The following is a 20,600-nucleotide window of genomic DNA, read 5'->3' on the forward strand; positions in this document are numbered from 1 at the left end:
TCGGGAGTGAGGGGCACTGGCAGGGCTGGGCGGGCAGGGGGCTGCGGGTCAGGAGTGAGGGGCACCGGCAGGCTGGGGGGGCAGGGCTGGGCTGGCAGAGGGCTGCAGGTCGGGAGTGAGGGGCACCGGCAGGGTGGGGGGGCAGGGCTGGGCTGGCAGGGGGCTGCGGGTCGGGAGTGAGGGGCACCGGCAGGGCTGGGGGGGCAGGGCTGGCAGGGGGCTGCGGGTCGGGAGTGAGGGGCACCGGCAGGGTGGGGGGGGCAGGGCCGGGCTGGCAGGGGGCTGCGGGTCGGGAGTGAGGGGCACCGGCAGGGTGGGGGGGCAGGGCTGGGCGGGCAGGGGGCTGCGGGTCGGGAGTGAGGGGCACCGGCAGGGTGGAGGGGCAGGGCTGGGCTAGCGGGGGGCTGCGGGTCGGGAGTGAGGGGCACCGGCAGGGTGGGGGGGCAGGGCTGGGCTGGCAGGGGGCTGCGGGTCGGGAGTGAGGGGCACCGGCAGGGTGGGGGGGCAGGGCTGGCAGGGGGCTGCGGGTCGGGAGTGAGGGGCACCGGCAGGGTGGGGGGGCAGGGCTCTGCCAGCCGGTGCATTTCTCTCTTGGCAGAGGCCCCCCACCCCGGGCACTCCCGGCTTTCGGCCCCTGGAGGTTCCTCTCGGGGCTTCCCCCAGCTCATGGAAACTGCTCAGCAACTTATTCCCCCCCCGCCCCCCCGGGGCGCTCGCGGCACTGAAAGTGGGTCAGTTCCGCTTTCCTCCCGCTGCGCCACGGCGCTGGCTGCTCCCCCCGCCCGAGACCTGGGCACAGGGACCGCCCCCCCCAGCACCAGCCCCGCCTCCTGCCAGAGAACCCAGGAGTCCTGGCTCCCAGCCCCCCCCCCGCTCTAACCCACCAGCCCCCACTCCCCTCCCAGAGCCAGGGAGAGAACCCAGGAGTCCGGGCTCCCAGCCCCCCCCCGCTCTAACCCACCAGCCCCCGCTCCCCTCCCAGAGCCAGGGAGAGAACCCAGGAGTCCGGGCTCCCAGCCCCCCTGCTCTAACCCACCAGCCCCCACTCCCCTCCCAGAGCCAGGGAGAGAACCCAGGAGTCCGGGCTCCCAGCCCCCCCCCGCTCTAACCCACCAGCCCCCGCTCCCCTCCCAGAGCCAGGGAGAGAACCCAGGAGTCCTGGCTCCCAGCCCTCACTCCCCTCCCAGAGCCGGGAGAGAACCCAGGAGTCCTGGCTCCCGGCCCCCCTGCTCTAACCCACCAGCCCCCGCTCCCCTCCCAGAACCGGGAAAGAACCCAGGAGTCCTGGCTCCCAGCCCCCGCTGCTCTAACCCACCAGCCCCCACTCCCCTCCCAGAGCCAGGAAGAGAACCCAGGAGTCCTGGCCCCCAGCCCCCACCCGCTCTAACCCACCAGCCCCCGCTCCCCTCCCAGAGCTGGGGAGAGAACCCAGGAGTCCGGGCTCCCAGCCCCCCCTGCTCTAACCCACCAGCCCCCACTCCCCTCCCAGAGCCAGGGAGAGAACCCAGGAGTCCGGGCTCCCAGCCCCCCTGCTCTAACCCACCAGCCCCCACTCCTCTCCCAGAGCCAGGGAGAGAACCCAGGAGTCCTGGCTCCCAGCCCCCACCCTGCTCTAACCTGGCCTTGAAAGTGGGTCAGGGCCTGTGGGTTGCTGCTGGGAAGCCCAGAGGATGTGACCCCCAGCCTGGGTTCAGCCTTCGTCACTTTGGCCTCCTCACCCCCACCCATGTCCGGTGCGCTCTGGGCGGGGATTGGGGGCTGAATTCCCGGAGGGACCCAGCTCCCTGCCTGCGTCATGGCTCCTTGCACGCCGTGGGGCTGGAAACCTGGGGCTTCCCCCCGCACGCACGCCGCCCTGGGGCCGGGTGGGGGCCGGCGCCCCCTAGAGGGGACAGGCCCCTGCCCCATTCCCCGCCCCCCTGCCCCAGCCAGTCCCAGCTCCAGAGCAGGACCGGGGCCGGTGCCCCAAAGAAAAGTGGAATCACGTCTCCGGGCTGAGTCCGTCCCATTCCCCGCGGCGCCCTGCCCCCCCCCGGGCGGCGCTAGCCCCAGGGCGGGGGGTGCTAGCCACACGCCCCAGAATAGCAGCCACGGGTGGAAGCGAGGGCAGCATTTCTGTTCCACCCGCCCGGCTGCTGCGCTCAGGGAGTTTTCCTACCGGGGTGTGTGTGAAATAGAACCCAGGAGTCCTGACACACGTATACCCCCGCTGTAACCACTAGGCCTTGTTCCCCTCCCAGACCCGGGGGAACCCAGGAGTCCTGGCTCCCAGCTCTAACTACGAGGCCCCAGTCCCCTCCCAGAGCCGGGGAGAGAACCCAGGAGTCCTGGCTCCCAGCCCCCTGTTCAGACCCACCAGCCCCCACTCCCCTCCCAGAGCTGGGGAGAGAACCCAGGAGTCCTGGCTCCCAGCCCCCCGCCCCCTTTCACCCACTCCCAGGCTCGGTGTACCGCGTCACCCATTGTCACCGTGCTGTGGGGTTGTGTTGCTGGGTGGCGTGGTTGTGTTTTGCCGAGTCGCATTGTGGTCTCGGACCGCGGCGTGATCCCGCGCCGGAGACGGCAGGGTGTGCGGCGTGGGGTTGTGTTGGGCGGCTGTTGATTGTGGCTGTGAAGCGCGGTTGTGACAGTCTGTTGTGTCTTGTTGTGTTGGGCTGGGTTGCTAGTCGGCGTTGCCCTGTGGCGCTGTTTTGTCGTTGTGTTGCATTGTGTCGACGTACGGCGTGCGTGGGATCGATGTGTGACACCGTGTCGTGGTGTGTGGTGGGTGGCTGGGTTGGGTGGTTGCTCTTCGTTGTGTAAAGCACAGTTGTGTTGCACTCTTGTCTGTCCCGTCTCAGGGCAATGTCGCGTTGTGTGTTTTGCGTTGCGGGTGGCTGTGTGGGTTACTGCGAGGATTGATACACACTGCCCTCTTCCACTCGTTGTCATTGTGTTGCATTGTGTTGATATATGGTGTGCGTGGTATCGATGTGTGACACTGTGTCTTCTTGTGCGGTGGATGATTGTGTTGGGCGGCTGTCACTTGTTGGGAAGCAGGGGTGTGTTGCACCGTGTTTGTGCGTTTGTCGTGTTGCACCGGGCGGGGCTGTGCTGGGAGGCCGGCGCTGGTGGCTGGGAAGCAGGGGTGTGTTGCACCGTGTTTGTGCGTTTGTCGTGTTGCACCGGGCGGGGCTGTGTTGGGAGGCCGGCGCTGGTGGCTGGGAAGCAGGGGTGTGTTGCACCGTGTTTGTGCGTTTGTCGTGTTGCACCGGGCGGGGCTGTGCTGGGAGGCCGGCGCTGGTGGCTGGGAAGCAGGGGTGTGTTGCACCGTGTTTGTGCGTTTGTCGTGTTGCACCGGGCGGGGCTGTGCTGGGAGGCCGGCGCTGGTGGCTGGGAAGCAGGGGTGTGTTGCACCGTGTTTGTGCGTTTGTCGTGTTGCACCGGGCGGGGCTGTGCTGGGAGGCCGGCGCTGGTGGCTGGGAAGCAGGGGTGTGTTGCACCGTGTTTGTGCGTTTGTCGTGTTGCACCGGGCGGGGCTGTGCTGGGAGGCCGGCGCTGGTGGCTGGGAAGCAGGGGTGTGTTGCACCGTGTTTGTGTGTTTGTCGTGTTGCACCGGGCGGGGCTGTGCTGGGAGGCCGGCGCTGGTGGCTGGGAAGCAGGGGTGTGTTGCACCGTGTTTGTGCGTTTGTCGTGTTGCACCGGGCGGGGCTGTGCTGGGAGGCCGGCGCTGGTGGCTGGGAAGCAGGGGTGTGTTGCACCGTGTTTGTGCGTTTGTCGTGTTGCACCGGGCGGGGCTGTGCTGGGAGGCCGGCGCTGGTGGCTGGGAAGCAGGGGTGTGTTGCACCGTGGTTTGTCCCCGTCTCGGCGTTGCCGCCTTGCGAGGGCTGACAGGCATTGCCCTGCCCCACCAGCTGCGACCCTCTTGCGTTGACGTGGGGCCTTTTCTGCCGGGCGGCGTTGTGGGTCGGGCTGGTGCGTTCGTGCGGCATTGCGGGTCGTTGCAGCTCAGAGCCGGTCACGGTGCGGCGCACGGAATTCTGGGCCGGTGGTTCGCACGGGGGGTTCGCACGGGGGGTTCGCACGGGGTCCTTGCAATGCATTCTGGGGCATTTTGTCACAATGGGGTCACATGCTGGGATCGGCAGGTGGGGACGACCCAGCCGCAAAGCAGGAGAACCCCCCAAGGAGGGAACTCTTAAAACCCAGGACTCCTGGGTTCTCTCCCCAGCTCTGGGAGGGGAGTGGGGCCTCGTGGTTAGAGCAGGGGGGCCTGGGAGCCAGGACTCCTGGGTTCTCCCCGGCTCTGGGAGGGGAACAAGGCCTAGTGGTTACAGCGTGTGTCAGGACTCCTGGGTTCTATTTCACGCACACGCCGGTAGGAAAACTCCCTGAGCGCAGCAGCCGGGCGGGTGGAACAGAAACGCTGCCCTCGCTTCCACCCGCGGCCGCTGTTCCGGGGCGTGTGGCTAGCACCCCCCGCCCTGGGGCTAGCGTCGCCCGGGGGGGGCAGGGCGCCGGGGGGAATGGGGCGGACTCCGTCGGGAAACGTTCCTTCGGGATCCCGGCCCCAGGGCGGGGAGCGGCCAGGGCGGGGGGCAGAGAACGGGGCCTGTCCCCTCTCGGGGGCGCCGGCTCCCACCGGTCCCAGGGCGGGGACTGGCTGGCTCGGGGGGCAGGGAATGGGGCAGGGGCCTGTCCCCTCTCGGGGGGGCTGAGCTGTGGGGCCCGGCTGGCTCAGAGACCAGGCCCGTGTGTCAGCCGCTCCCTGCTGGCTTGTGGCCGGTTTATCTCCCCGGTGGTTTTTATTTTTCTCTCTAACCTGCCGGCTCCGAAACTGATGAACCGAGGCGTCTCTACCACTTCCTCTGCCATGCACGCGCCCCGAAATCCCCCAGCGCCTCGGGGCGCCCCGGCCCGGCTGCCTCCCGGCTCCCCCCCCGGACATGGTACCTAGAAGCAATCTCCACCTCACCTCCTCTTCACACCCCACGGCCGGGCGGGTGGGCAGGGGGGCCCCGGGGGCAGGGCTGCGGTTATGCACCTCCTGCTCCCGGATTCACTCAGGTTTCTGGGTAAGCGGGGAGGGGGAATTCACAATCCTAAAAGCTTCTCCGAATGGCCCTGTCGCCCTCCCCCCAAAATGAGCCGCTGTTTAGAGGTGAACGGCTGGCGGGGGTGGGTTATACGGGGACCCCTCGGCCGGCCCTGAGATGCAGCTGGCTCTGGGGTGGGGCACGTGGGCTGGTTATACAAGGACCCCTTGCTCAGTACTGAGATGCAGATGGCTCTGGGGTGGGCTGCGGGGGCTTGGTTATACGGGGACCCCTCGGCTGGCCCTGAGATGCAGCCGGCTCTGGGGTGGGGCACGGGGGCTGGTTTGCTGTGCAATATAAACAGCTGGGGACAGAAAGCGAAGTGGGAATCTTGGCTCCGGTATTTTAGGAAGGTAAAGATTTGGTCCAGCCCTGACTGCCCGGGGAGAGCCCCTTGGTGCCCCCGACCCCCGTCCTCCTCAGCACAGGCCCCTAGCACCCCGCTCGGTGCAGATCCCCCCAGCAGGGGGCAGCGCAGGGCTGAGCCCCACACCGGAGCAGGAAGCAGAGGCAGAGCGAGATTCAGCCCACTTGGCTGCTCGATTCCTCCATTCTCCCACACCCCGGGACCGGGGGGGGGCTCAGAAACTGGGTCAGGGCCGGGGCGGGGGAGACTTTGCCCCAGCGCCTGGTGACTCAAAGGGAGCCGAGTTCAGGTGAAAACCCCTTTCGCTGCAGTGACATAACTCACGGCTTTCTGTTTCCAGGCAGGTGAACCCAGGCATCCGGGCCTGCTCTAACCATGAAGCCGCATTCCCCTGCCAGAGCTGGGGAGGGATCCCAGGAGCCCTGGCTCCCAGCCCCCCTGCTCTAACCAAGAGGCCCCGTGTGGGGCTGTGGGTCAGGAGTGAGGGGCACCCGCAGAGCTCAGGGGGACCCCAGGGCTGGGCTAGCAGGGGGCTGCGGGTCAGCAGTGAGGGGCACCGGCAGGGCTGTGGGGCAGGGCTGGGCTGGGCTAGCAGGGGCTGCGGGTCAGGAGTGAGGGGCACCGGCAGAGCTGGGGGGCAAGGCTGGGCTGGGCTGGCAGGGGCTGCGGGTCGGGAGTGAGGGGCACCGGCAGAGATGGCGGTGGGGAGCCCAGGACTGGGCTAGCAGGGGCTGCGGGTCAGGAGTGAGGGGCACCGGCAGAGCTGGGGGGCAAGGCTGGGCTGGGCTGGCAGGGGCTGCGGGTCGGGAGTGAGGGGCACCGGCAGAGATGGCGGTGGGGAGCCCAGGACTGGGCTAGCAGGGGGCTGCAGGTCGGGATTGAGGGGCACCGGCAGGGCTGTGGGGGCAGGGCTGGGCCGGCAGGGGCTGCGGGTCGGGAGTGAGGGGCACCGGCAGGGCTGGGGGTGCAGGGCTGGGCTAGCAGGGGGCTGCAGGTCGGGAGTGAGGGGCACCGGCAGGGCTGGGGGGCAGGGCTGGGCTGAGCTAGCAGGGGGCTGCGGGTTGGGAGTGAGGGGCACCGGCAGAGTGGGGGGAGCCCAGGTCTGGGCTAGCAGGGGCTGCGGGTCGGGAGTGAGGGGCACCGGCAGGGCTGGGGGGCAGGGCTGGGCTGAGCTAGCAGGGGGCTGCGGGTCGGGAGTGAGGGGCACCGGCAGAGTGGGGGGAGCCCAGGTCTGGGCTAGCAGGGGGCTGCGGGTCGGGAGTGAGGGGCACCGGCAGGGCTGAGGGGGCAGGGCCGGGCTAGCAGGGGCTGCGGGTCGGGAGTGAGGGGCACCGGCAGAGCTTGGGGGGCTCAGGGCTGGGCTGGCAGGGGCTGCGGGTCGGGAGTGAGGGGCACCGGCAGGGCTGTGGGGGCAGGGCTGGGCCGGCAGGGGCTGCGGGTCGGGAGTGAGGGGCACCGGCAGGGCTGGGGGTGCAGGGCTGGGCTAGCAGGGGGCTGCAGGTCGGGAGTGAGGGGCACCGGCAGGGCTGGGGGGCAGGGCTGGGCTGAGCTAGCAGGGGGCTGCGGGTTGGGAGTGAGGGGCACCGGCAGAGTGGGGGGAGCCCAGGTCTGGGCTAGCAGGGGCTGCGGGTCGGGAGTGAGGGGCACCGGCAGGGCTGGGGGGCAGGGCTGGGCTGAGCTAGCAGGGGGCTGCGGGTCGGGAGTGAGGGGCACCGGCAGAGTGGGGGGAGCCCAGGTCTGGGCTAGCAGGGGGCTGCGGGTCGGGAGTGAGGGGCACCGGCAGGGCTGAGGGGGCAGGGCCGGGCTAGCAGGGGCTGCGGGTCGGGAGTGAGGGGCACCGGCAGAGCTTGGGGGGCTCAGGGCTGGGCTGGCAGGGGCTGCGGGTCGGGAGTGAGGGGCACCGGCAGGGCTGGGGGGCAGGGCTGGGCTGGGCTGGCAGGGGCTGCGGGTCGGGAGTGAGGGGCACCGGCAGGGCTGGGGGGGCTCAGGGCTGGGCTGGCAGGGCTGCAGGTCGGGAGTGAGGGGCACCGGCAGGGCTGGGCTGGCAGGGGCTGCAGGTCGGGAGTGAGGGGCACCGGCAGGGCTGGGGGGCAGGGCTGGGCTGGGCTGGCTGGGGCTGCAGGTCGGGAGTGAGGGGCACCGGCAGGGCTGGGCTGGCAGGGGCTGCAGGTCGGGAGTGAGGGGCACCGGCAGGGCTGGGGGGGCTCAGGGCTGGGCTGGCAGGGCTGCAGGTCGGGAGTGAGGGGCACCGGCAGGGCTGGGGGGCAGGGCTGGGCTGGGCTGGCAGGGGCTGCAGGTCGGGAGTGAGGGGCACCGGCAGGGCTGGGGGGCAGGGCTGGGCTGGCAGGGGCTGCAGGTCGGGAGTGAGGGGCACCGGCAGGGCTGGGGGGGCTCAGGGCTGGGCTGGCAGGGCTGCAGGTCGGGAGTGAGGGGCACCGGCAGGGCTGGGGGGCAGGGCTGGGCTGGGCTGGCTGGGGCTGCAGGTCGGGAGTGAGGGGCACCGGCAGGGCTGGGCTGGCAGGGGCTGCAGGTCGGGAGTGAGGGGCACCGGCAGGGCTGGGGGGGCTCAGGGCTGGGCTGGCAGGGCTGCAGGTCGGGAGTGAGGGGCACCGGCAGGGCTGGGGGGCAGGGCTGGGCTGGGCTGGCAGGGGCTGCAGGTCGGGAGTGAGGGGCACCGGCAGGGCTGGGGGGCAGGGCTGGGCTGGCAGGGGCTGCAGGTCGGGAGTGAGGGGCACCGGCAGGGCTGGGGGGGCTCAGGGCTGGGCTGGCAGGGCTGCAGGTCGGGAGTGAGGGGCACCGGCAGGGCTGGGGGGGCTCAGGGCTGGGCTGGCAGGGGCTGCGGGTCGGGAGTGAGGGGCACCGGCAGGGCTGGGGGGCAGGGCTGGGCTGGGCTGGCAGGGGCTGCGGGTCGGGAGTGAGGGGCACCGGCAGGGCTGGGGGGGCTCAGGGCTGGGCTGGCAGGGCTGCAGGTCGGGAGTGAGGGGCACCGGCAGGGCTGGGCTGGCAGGGGCTGCAGGTCGGGAGTGAGGGGCACCGGCAGGGCTGGGGGGCAGGGCTGGGCTGGGCTGGCTGGGGCTGCAGGTCGGGAGTGAGGGGCACCGGCAGGGCTGGGCTGGCAGGGGCTGCAGGTCGGGAGTGAGGGGCACCGGCAGGGCTGGGGGGGCTCAGGGCTGGGCTGGCAGGGCTGCAGGTCGGGAGTGAGGGGCACCGGCAGGGCTGGGGGGCAGGGCTGGGCTGGGCTGGCAGGGGCTGCAGGTCGGGAGTGAGGGGCACCGGCAGGGCTGGGGGGCAGGGCTGGGCTGGCAGGGGCTGCAGGTCGGGAGTGAGGGGCACCGGCAGGGCTGGGGGGGCTCAGGGCTGGGCTGGCAGGGCTGCAGGTCGGGAGTGAGGGGCACCGGCAGGGCTGGGGGGCAGGGCTGGGCTGGGCTGGCTGGGGCTGCAGGTCGGGAGTGAGGGGGCACCGGCAGGGCTGGGCTGGCAGGGGCTGCAGGTCGGGAGTGAGGGGCACCGGCAGGGCTGGGGGGGCTCAGGGCTGGGCTGGCAGGGCTGCAGGTCGGGAGTGAGGGGCACCGGCAGGGCTGGGGGGCAGGGCTGGGCTGGGCTGGCAGGGGCTGCAGGTCGGGAGTGAGGGGCACCGGCAGGGCTGGGGGGCAGGGCTGGGCTGGCAGGGGCTGCAGGTCGGGAGTGAGGGGCACCGGCAGGGCTGGGGGGGCTCAGGGCTGGGCTGGCAGGGCTGCAGGTCGGGAGTGAGGGGCACCGGCAGGGCTGGGGGGCAGGGCTGGGCTGGGCTGGCAGGGGCTGCAGGTCGGGAGTGAGGGGCACCGGCAGGGCTGGGCTGGCAGGGGCTGCAGGTCGGGAGTGAGGGGCACCGGCAGGGCTGGGGGGCAGGGCTGGGCTGGCAGGGGCTGCAGGTCGGGAGTGAGGGGCACCGGCAGGGCTGGGGGGCAGGGCTGGGCTGGGCTGGCTGGGGCTGCAGGTCGGGAGTGAGGGGCACCGGCAGAGTTATACGCTGGCGCCATCTGCTGGCTCATGGCCCCATTGTCCCGAATCGCGCGACTGCTCCCTGGCGCCCCCTGGTGGCTCTGAGCAGAAAGGATCCCCACAAACCATCCATCTGACCCATGGCCCCCCACCGTCCCCAGCAGCTGGGCAGGGGCCGGATGTGCCCAAGAGCTGCCGGGGTCTGGAGTCCAGCATCCCCCCAGCGCCTGACCCTGGACTCAGAGCTGGACGCCAGGCCAGACAGGCGGGTCCGTGGGTGGCTGGGTCTTGGCTGTACAGCTCCGAGCGCAGGGACAGGGGCTCCAAGCCCGTCTCCGTCAGCCCCATCATGCTGGCTCTGCATCTCGTTGCTTGGCCCCGGGCAAGGTCACCTGCATTCACTCCCCCCACCCCGTCCTGCCCCCCTACCCCAGGTCACCAGCCCAATGCCCCCCTTGTCCCGGCTTGCTCCTCCCCCGCCTCTGCTAGCCCAGCCCTGGGCTCCCCCCATCCCTACTGGTGCCCCTCACTCCCAACCCGCAGCCCCCTGCCAGCCCAGCCCTCGGCTCCCCTACACACCGTTCTCCATCTGTCCGGCCGGGGCAGGTGAGGCTCTGGGTGGGTTTCCCTGGCCCAGGGGTGGCTGGTCTGCACCAGAGACGAGTCTCACATTGGGTCCAGAGACCGCAATGTATTTCTGTAGCAACGCCAGCTAATTAACACGCCCCGCAATGGGGTCTAATTAGCGCCAGCACTAATCACATTTTATTCATGAAAGACAATAATTAATCCTATAAAACAGGGATTGAATTCTCATTTTTCAATGGGATTTCCAATGTATAGTGGGGCTCAGCATGGGGGTTTCCCCTGGCAGTCAGGGCTGGCCCCATTGCCCCAGAGCAGCGCTAAGGGGCTGTGCTGTAGGGGGCAGGGTGGGGGCAGCAGGGGCCCCTCCCCTTGTTATGCTTATAAGAAGTACATGGGATTTTTTCAGGGGAAAAGGCAAAACCCTGCGTTTATTGAATATACAACAGTTAGCATATGCATTCAATCACACACCACACACACGCTGTCCCGCCAGTCGATGTTATAGTTACCAGTCCAGCGTCTGGATCAATCGAGTGGCCAGCTCGGTTGATCATGGGTAGGGAGGAGCCGGGTTCCGTCGGTCGAGACACGATGCTCTGGGGAAGGCTTGGCAGGATGAACCCAACGTTTCATGGCCAGGCCCCCCTGTTTATATAGTGATTTTTTTTTAATGGGACCAATGAGTTTTGCACCGTGATGTTGTAACCAATTGTCATTTGACGAGTGCTTGTTTTCTTAAATTGTCCTTCTCATCCTTTATCTTGTTCTTTCATCAAGTCTCTCGGGGAGTTACCCCAGGCTGGTTTTGATCCCAGCTCTCTTGTCCCCATTGGTAGGTGCCTGTCTCGTCTTTAGAGTCGTTAATTTGCTCTTCTTTGATGTTTCAATAGGGGCGAGTTACAGCCTCCTGGAGCCCTTGCGTCTGTCTCCGGTTCCTACCTAGAGCATCTGGTTCAGCGATGGCCTTCCCACGGATCTCTTAACCCACATTCCTCATTCACACACGACACAGAATTGATTTACACAGAGCAATTCTGAACAGGAACATCAAGTTGCAATGCAGAAGAAAAACAATCCCGGCATTCTTTTACTTATTTTAAAATGCTAAGCCAGGGGTCGGCAACCTTTCAGAAGTGGTTATTCACTCTCATTTAAGGTTTCGCATGCCAGTAGTACATTTTAGTGGTTTTAGAAGGTCTCTTTCTATAAGTCTATAATATATAACTAAACTAGTGTTGTATGTAAAGTAAATAAGATTAAAATGTTTAAGAAGCTTCATTTAAAATTAAATTACAATGCAGAGCCCCCCGGACCGGTGGCCAGGACCCGGGCAGCGTGAGTGCCACGGAAAATCCGCGTGCCATAGGTTGCCTACCCCCGTGCTAAACCTACAACAAAGTGGTGACCCTCAAATGTCTGTAACTGCCTTGAAATCAGCTCAGATACAGAATTATACAAAACACAAACATAAATTCCTGCTACTGCATATCCCCCTTTTGACCCTTCAAGAACAATTCTTGAGTGGGTGATATTTTATACAACTCTTTCAGAGCCATAGACTGAGAGGCCATTGGAGGTTGTGGCTGTAATTTAAGAAACATTCTTTTTGTCCAACAGCATGTACACCTCGTTCCGAGCCGGCAGACACAGGACACTATTAACACAACTAGTAACGGGCGACCCATAATAGGCAATGTGCCCTGAGAGGCCTGTAAAAACGTCGTACCAGGGACAGGCCGTCAGACCTTTTTCAGACCTAGCAGTTTTTAGCGTGTCTCCATGGGCATGTAATATTGGAACGACCCGCATCCCTATATCCCTCTGTGTCCGTTGTAGAGACTAGTCACCTTGGTTTGGGACAACAGGCGATCAGTTAGATCATGCCAATCGAGACCCAGAGCAATTAACCGGGGTGGCGGTTATCGTGCTCCGTGCTTCTTCCATCTTTGGGAAGCAGTACATGTGATCGCTAGTATACGATACACGGGCATTCCGGCTGCAGGCGTCCGCTGGGGCTTGGCTGATACGTGCATCCTCCCAAAATACTGGTTTCCGGCTTGTAACACGTACGCATTGTTCATTGTACAAAACGCGATACATTTTTTAGTTTATTTTACACACATGATTCCAAGAAGGTATTTTTTCTACACGGTTTTGTGGTGCCAGGTAGGGACAAGCACCCTCATTTCTGAGGGTTTGACTCCGTACACCCAAGGGAGAGGGTTTTTTTTACGCCCACTGACCCATAACCCAGGGTAGCCAAAAGGATCCCATGGTCAATTTTGGGAGCGGGCTCACTTTTAATATTTTTGGTTTTATAGACTGTTGGTGAGCAATTTTAACAATTATTTTATCTAATAACAAATTAGTCTTAACCATGCTCGAAACCTATTGCATCCATTTATAGTTGTAGGTGTTAAACAAGGACGTTTTTGTTGTTTTAAAAGATGCCTTAATACCCAAACATTCCCAGATACCACCCCAAACAGTTCGTGTTCCAGTGATGCTAAACTAAGAATTTGCACCTCAGTGCATCCCATGGCCACGGCAGTTTTGTTTCCTAAGTACCTGCCTGCTTGCGAATGAGACTATTTTGCAGTTGTGGCGAGAAACGTAACTTATTTTTAATTACCTCCAGGTGTATAGTATTTATAATCCTTGCTTTAAAACCAATTGCTCCTCATATGGTGCCTGCTACATGAGGATGTTTCCCTGTTAACAGACTGGCATTTTTTGACTTCCGCCCTTTCGCAACATTGTTTTTTGTAAATACAGTTAAAATGCTTATTAATTTGTTTTTGCCTAATGCGGTAGGTTGTTTTTTTGTAACACAATATACAACAATGCTAGCAACAAGACAAACACCACAAGACAAAACACCAAACACAATTTTTGTCGCAACAGCAGATCCCTGGTATGCTGGGTTACTTTTACCAGCTTTTTCTGATTTTTTGAAAGACAAAAAGAACATGTTTCTACCCCTTTTGGGGTGGCAGATTTTTGCTTAAAATATTCCTTTCTTTTACAAATACCCTTGCTGACTGCAGGCAAATCAGAGGAATTACCCCCATACTTTTCTGTGTTTTTGAGGCCAGGTTTCAAGGGCTCCCACCTTTTAAGGATTTAGGGGAAATTATCCCACTGTTCAGTTATTAAATTCATGAGGTGGTGTACCTCGGGTTTTTTTGTTATACAGCAGACCAAGTTTGTAATGTTGTTTATTTGTTTTTAAAGTTTATTCACAGATAATAGCTGAGAAGCATCATTACCATAGGACCTTAAAGGGTTTTTGTTTGTTTTTAATTATACACTTTACATTGTTACCGGGGTATTTATTAACATTAAATTTATCTTAATATTTAAGAGTAACAATAACATTAGCATTACATTTATTACAGGTATCTTGTTATACCATGAATTATACCCTTGGGGTTTTGGTGAATTAAAAGGTAGGGGTGTCATGCCTATAAGCAGACCCCTTTTGTACCTGTCTTCAGATTTCAGCAGTGCGTACTGCATTTTTCTACTTAGGGTTAACCTGTTCCTTTTTTAGTTTTAGGTTTGCCTTTCTTTTCCACCTTCCTCTGGAGGGTCATAATTTGAGCCTTTTGGTTTCAGGTAGTTTGTTTGCTGACCAGGTCTGTCCTTTATCTGCAGCTCCTTTGTGCTGCCATTTATGGGCAGTTCTTTTCTTTCTTTACTAGTTAGGTAATTTGCATTAACACAGACGCTTTCTGGCTTGCTTTTGGATCCAAAGCCGTCAACAGTTCAGAGACTCTGTCTTAAAAGGGACACAATTAACATCCACCAGAGTTCTGATTACTTTTCACTTTCAACTCCTGCTTCCAAAACACACAGCAATCTGAAAAAGAAAACGACCTCTGGTGGCTCCTTTTGGAGCCCTAATAGGATTGTAATTAAGTAGCATGTTTTATTTGCATTTCTTCTACCCCTTTTACAATATACACTGCACACATCCTGGGAAAATGCACCTTCCTTCCATAGTTTAACTTCAATAACATTATATTAGCCAGATCAATTTTTACATAAGTTGTAACGGTTTCTTTTGTGCTCAGAGTTTTTATGTACCGTTATCACAGAGACAGTCTGACTACCCAGAGCCACCTTACGGCTCCGTGTTTCTAATGTTGCTTCTTTGTGCACCTCACGCCTGCTGTTGCTCCAGAGGGGCACTGTCTTTTTTAATTCCGTATTTTTTTACTCCAGCTCTGATCTGCTATTTTGTTACCAAAAACCAAATCCAGAATCTTTCCCCATTCTCCTGGTTTGACTGCCCGGCTGCAGCCACGACTTTGGTCTTTAAAAAGATATTGAACTTTATAAAGCATTGAGGTACCATAAGTGGTTAAATGCTAAATACCCAAGGGAAACAACACTAGTGACCTGTGTCTGGCAAACAGTGTTGGTCAGTTTTGCAACTTTGAATGAAAGATTCAAATGGATTTTTAGGGGTATTATTTAAAAACAAAACCAAACCAATTCATCTTAAACCTGCAAACCAGGAGTGTTGATTTAGGTCCTTAAAACCTCACATATTTACACAATATATTTACACACACTTTTTTTTTAACATCCCTTACACTGCTTTAATTTTTACACTGCTGTACATAGATTACATTTGGGGGAGGTAAAGTGCCAATAGAAACCCCTTATGTTCTTTTAGCAAATTTGACTAAATTGCTCATAGTCAAATGATTTCGATCAGATTGTCTCTTTGCCTGGCTTCTTTACAGACTTTCCTTTGGGAAAGGACTCATTTTCCCTTCAGAATGGCTGCAAAGAAAGCAAGAATTCTCTTCCTATAACACTTTTCCTTTTTAACATTTTAACAACCTTCAACTGCTTAATTCCCTCCAGCCTCTGCAGAGTTAACTTCTCACTCTCTTTCCTTCAGTCACTTGCTTGTCTCCCAGAATGACACCTCCATCAACTCAGATTTCACCATTCCCAGTATTGTCCCAGGGATCTGAAACTACTTACTGCTTCCCAAACTCCTGCCGCTACACCCCTCAGGGCTCCTAACCTGTTTTCCAATCTCTTTATCTGTTGCCTGCCTGCTTGTCTGGGCCCGACCTACCTTCCTCGCTGAACCGTCCCTTCCCATAGTCACAGGCTTTGTCCCAAGGAGGGTGGGCTCCTCAACCCTCCTGCTCCCTTTTCTTAAACATTTTTCTTAAATGAAATCACAACAATACCCCACTCTCCTACATCCTTCAGAGTGAGGACTTACAGAAATCTACTCCCTATTTGCCGATGCTTGTGCTGGGACTTACACAACACAAAAAGTCTATACCCACTAAAAACTCTGCCTGACAGAGCAGGAGGGGGAGCACAAAGCCCCCTACCTTTTGGGCTCGATCCTGCTACGACCGAGGGTATATTCACCTGTACAATTTTTCCCCGACAGACAGGTAGGAGCAAGGACTCTGATCCTCCCGCTTATGGCCCGGCACCTCTACGCCTGGGGGTGTATATATCTAGACAGTTTGTATATATCTTATCTGTATCGTTTCCCCCGACAGACGGGTCGGAGCGAGGACTCGAGTCCTCCCCCTATTGCCCGGCACTTCTACGGCCGGGGCTGTGCACACCTGAATGAGCGATCGCTTGATACGGATGGCAGCGCGTGTCTGCGTGTTATGCTTATGAGAAGCACAGGGGACCTTTTTCAGGGGAAAAGGCAACACGCCGCGTTTACTGAAGATACAACAATTTGCGTATGTATTCAATCACACGCACACGCACGCTGTCCCAACCTTTCAGGGCCAGGCCCCCTGTTTAAATAGTGATTTTTTTTTAATGGGACCAATGAGTTTTGCACCGTGATGTTGTAACCAATTGTCGTTTGACGAGTGCTTGTTTTCTTAAATTGTCCTTCTCATCCTTTATCTTGTTCTCTCATCAAGTCTCTCGGGGAGTTACCCCAGGCTGGTTTTGATCCCAGCTTTCTTGTCCCCATTGATAGGTGCCTGTCTCGTCTTTAGAGTCATCAATCTGCCCTCCTCTGATGTTTCAATAGGGGCACGGTGCAGCCTCCTGGCGCCCTTGCGTCTGTCTCCGGTTTTCCCCTCGTACATCTGGTTCAGCGATGGCCTTCCCACGGATCTCTGAACCCACATTCCTCATTCACACACGACACAGAATTGGTTTACACAGAGCATTTTGAACAGGTACATCAAGTTGCTTCCCCTTCCCCTGCCAGGATGCTGCCCCCTTTGCTGCTCCTCCCCTGGGCATGGGGGGTCCTGGCTGGTAAGTGGGGACTCCCCCGCCATTTTTGCTACAGGGATGCGTGGGGATGGTGTAATACTAGAGCCAGGGTGGGGAAGTACCACACTGGGCTAGTGACCCTTGCTGGGGCAGTAGGACAGGGGAGGCAGGTTAGGGATCAGCAGGGAGACCCCCTAGAGCAGGATTGTTTACGGGACAGAGACTCATTAATCTCTCTCCCCACCCGCTTTGTCCTCCACTTGTTTCCTGCCCCCTGCCCCAGGCTCTCCTCCTCTCCCGCGAGCGTCTGTCACCCTCCGGCTGCTCCAAATCGACATCTTCCACAACGCCAGCTCCACGGACATGGTGGGGACGGCCCTGCTGGGCGACCTGGAGACCCACTCCCTGGACTGCAGCCCCTGCCAGATCCGCTTCCTGCAGCCCTGGGCCCAGCAGGGCCTGACCCCGAAGCAGTGACAGGACCTGGAGCTGCTGATCCACGATTACCTGTTCAGCTTCATCCTTACAGTGAACACAGTAGCTCAGCACCAGGGAATGGGCTGTGAGCATGGAGCGGGCTGAGGGGATCCCTCCCCTGACCCACCCGAGGTGCTGAGAACGGACACGCTCACCACAGTCACTGAGTGTGTCCTTGGGGGCAAGACAGCCAGTCCCTGGCCCTTTGGCTGATTGGAGTCGGCGGCCCCCAGAGGGGAAACTCCCGTGCCCCATTCTCCACCCAGGCCTGGGGCCAGATTGTGGTCTGAACTTCCGAGAGGGAAAGGCCCCGCGTCCCACTCCCTGAGCCGAGGCTCCGGGTCTTTCCTGACAGGTACCTGACCCTTTGAAAGCAGGCCATTTGGGCAGGGGTCTGTATCTCAGGAACCCCGTGACCAAGGGACCCCAAATTTGCATCACAAACTCTGCCGATGTAACGCAGCGATTTTCAAGCCAATCTGATTATGCACGTGAAAAATGAGCTTTACACAGAAACCACAACTTACCCTGAACTCCAGCCAGGGCCGCCCCACAATCCCACTGCCGTCGTGTGGCCCAACATCCTCATGGCACCTGACATTATGCCTTTACTCCCCCTGTCTCTCTACTTCTGCCCCCTCCTGGGACCTCCGGACGCCCCTCCTCATCCCCCCGCCCATCCTGTTCCAGACCCCCTCGTTACCCAGGGCTCCCTCGGCTGCGAGCTGCACCCCAACGGCACCTCAAGGGGATTCGATGATGCTGGAGTGAACGGCGAGGACTTCGTCAGCTTCGACGCAGACGCAGGCAGCTGGCTTACCTGGCGGGGGGACAAGCTGGCGCTCTACGCCCGGGACCTTCTCAACCGGGATAAGGGCCCAGCCAGCAAGATTCAGTTTCTCCTGAGAACATGGGTCAGTGAGCTCAAGAGCTTTGTCCAGCATGGGAAAGGGTCTCTGGAGAGGCAAGGGGAGGCTGGACACCACTCCCTGCCATGCAGCCACCTCTGGGGTAGGGTGTGTTTGCTGTTTATACAGGGATCCCGCACCCAGTGCTCCTATGCAGCCATCTCTGGGGTTGGGAACGGGGGCGGCTTCTACAAAGATCCCTCAGCTTGGACTGAGATGCAGCCCCCTCTGGGGTGGGGCAGGGGACTGTTTATCCAGGGACCCCTTGCCTGGTGTACAAATGCAGCTATAGCTGGGGTGGAGCACAGTAGCCGTTCATAGCCGCACTGCACAGCCATTTAGGACAGGAAGTGAAGGGGGATTCCCTCACCACTGGTAACTGCAGGGGCAGAATTGGGGCCTGGCCAGGACAGCGGGGCCAACGCCTGACCCCGGGGGATGGAGCTGGGCTTGGCGAGTGAGTCCCTGAGGCTCAGACTGAATCGTCCCCTCTCCCCTGCCCCGTCTCTCTCCCCCTGTCTCAGAGCGGCCGGTCGCCGTGGTGTTTGCCCGAGCGCCTCCCCCAGCCGGGACCCCCGCGCCGTTACTGCTGGTTTGCCGGGTCACCGGTTTCTACCCCCGGCCTGTCCGCGTGGCCTGGCTGCAGGACGGGGAGGAGGTGGGGCCGGGCGGGGCGGCTGAGCTCCAGCGGGATCCTGCCCAACGCGGACCTGACCTACCAGCTGCGCAGCTCCCTGGCCGTGGAGCCGGGCGACGGGCACAGCTACGCCTGCCGGGTGGAGCACAGCAGCCTGGGGGGCCAGAGCCTGCCGATCCCCTGGGGTAGGGGCACATCCCCAGGGGGTGGGGGTGCGGTCGTGGTCTCTGGGGGCTTTTCCTGCACGTGCTGAGTGGGATGGGGGTGGGTCCAGGCAGCGGGATTGGGGCGCAGGGAAGCAGAGCAGGTGGGTGGGGGGATGGATCATGGGGAGCAGGATGGAGGAGCTGAGGGGAACGGGACAGGACCGGGATGGGGGAGCAGAACTTGAGGAGGTGGGAAGGTGGGGGGAGGAAGGGGTGGGACTACGGAGGAGGCAGAGGGAACAGGGTGGGGGGCTGAGGGCAGTGGGTCAGGGGTCGGGGGAGCAGGGTGAATTGCGGGGCAGGCAGAGGGAACAGGGCCCATACTCCTGTCCCAGTTCCCATCACGCCCCCCCCCCCCCGTTTTGCAGGGCACAGCAGGGGCTGGGGCCCCGGCCTGGCCGTGGGCATCGCCCTGGGGGTTGTGGCCGTGGCCGTGGCTCTGTGGAGGAGCAGACGCAGGTGAGTCCTCTCCCTCTCGGGGTTGGGGGTGGGACCGTTACACCCCCTAACCCATCCCCTCTGCTCTCTCCTCCCAGGGGCTACCAGGGCGTTAGACCAGGGGAGTCCAGGGCCTCAGGGGGCGGCACCGGCCCGGGCGTGGGGATCGGCCCCTCTCCTGGGGACATGGACCTCGGGGCTGGATCTGTGCCCAGCTCCAGAGCTGCGGGCCCCCCGAGGGCCGGTCTGGATCAAAGCGCTGGGAGATCGGGGCCCTGGGTGGGGGGTGGGATTCTGCTCCCTCTGGGACGTTCAGGGGGCGTTGGACACTTGGGGGCGCCGTGGGATCGCTGGGATCCGGGTCTCTTGTAAGGTGTCATTACAGAGCTTATAACCGGCTGAGCGGGGGCCTCCCGTTGGTATGACGCTGTCAGTCTCGTATCGGAAACTAGGAATATGAAGCATAACGCTGAGGCCTGTTGTCGCGATGCAAAGCGTGGGCCATTAATGGGGGCTTGGAAGCTTGAGTCAGACGTGACTCTCAGCCAGCCGGGAAAACAGAAGGTTTATTAGACGACAGGAACACGGTCTAACACAGAGCTTGTAGGTGCAGAGAACCGGACCCCTCAGCCGGGTCCATTTTGGGGGGCAGGGAGCCAGACAACCCCGTCTGCCCTTCACTCCATGTCCCCAGCCAGCCCCCAACTGAAACTCTCCCCAGCCCCCCCTCCCCCCCTCCTCTGGGCTTTGTCCCTTTCCGGGCCAGGAGGGCACCGAATTCCTTTGTTCTCCAACCCTTTAGCTCTCACCTTGCAGGGGGGAAGGGCCCAGGACATCAGTGGCCAGGAAACAGGGTGTCGGCCATTCTCTGTGTCCAGACCCCTGCACACACCTGCCCTCTAGGGCTCTGCAATGATCATACACCCTTACCCTATCCCCTAGATACTTAAGAACTGCCAAGGGGAAACTGAGGCACCCCCACACTATTCAGAGGAAACATTAAGAACAGTCCCACTTCCAACCGAGCAATCAGCTGTGCCTTGGTGAGCTCTCCTCTCTCTGCACAGCTCTACAATGTCCTTCTTAAGGAAATGGTTACAGGCCATCTTCACGCTGTTCCCACATGGTCACAGACTCACAGGCCGGTGCTCTCCCTGCTCCCCACGATCCCTGGGAGGAACCTCTTCAGTGCGACAGCCCTTCTCAGGGGTCCGCTCTCTCTCGGGGTTGAGCCGTAGGCTCCTGCAACTCTGGGAGCCACCAGCCCGCCCGTCTCTCACTAATCCCCCTGTGTTTTCCTGCTCCCTCGTCACTTACTGCAGGATGCTCTGTCCATGGGGTGCAGTTTATCCCACCGCTAGCACCAGATGTCACAGGGTCCCCGGCCGATGCTCTGAGAAATGCTTCCTACGAAGCCAGGCAGGACTCTGGGGGAGCCTCCTCTCGCAGAGCAGACTGTCGCCAGGGCAAGAAGCTCACCCAGCTTCCACCTTCCTGGGTCCGACCTCGGAGCATTCAGCCTCCTCTGCCCCTCCGTGCGCTTCCCCCAGCGAGTCCGCCCACCTGGGACTCCTGCCCCCCAACTCCACAGTCAGACGTGACTTTCAGCCAGCCGGGAAAACAAGGTTTATTAGTCGACAGGAACACAGCGTAGGACAGAGTTTGTTAGCACAGAAATCAGCGACTTTCAGC

At 61.2% G+C, this 20,600-nt stretch overlaps 1 pseudogene; it reads left to right on the top strand.

The window, feature by feature from the left end:
• Positions 1–16,235: 16,235 nt before the first annotated feature.
• Positions 16,236–19,375, top strand: LOC144274188 (antigen-presenting glycoprotein CD1d-like; annotated as a pseudogene).
• Positions 19,376–20,600: the final 1,225 nt, after the last annotated feature.

The sequence above is a fragment of the Eretmochelys imbricata genome, chromosome 14 (assembly GCF_965152235.1).
Source record: "Eretmochelys imbricata isolate rEreImb1 chromosome 14, rEreImb1.hap1, whole genome shotgun sequence".
In the NCBI taxonomy this organism is placed as follows: Eukaryota; Metazoa; Chordata; order Testudines; family Cheloniidae; genus Eretmochelys; species Eretmochelys imbricata.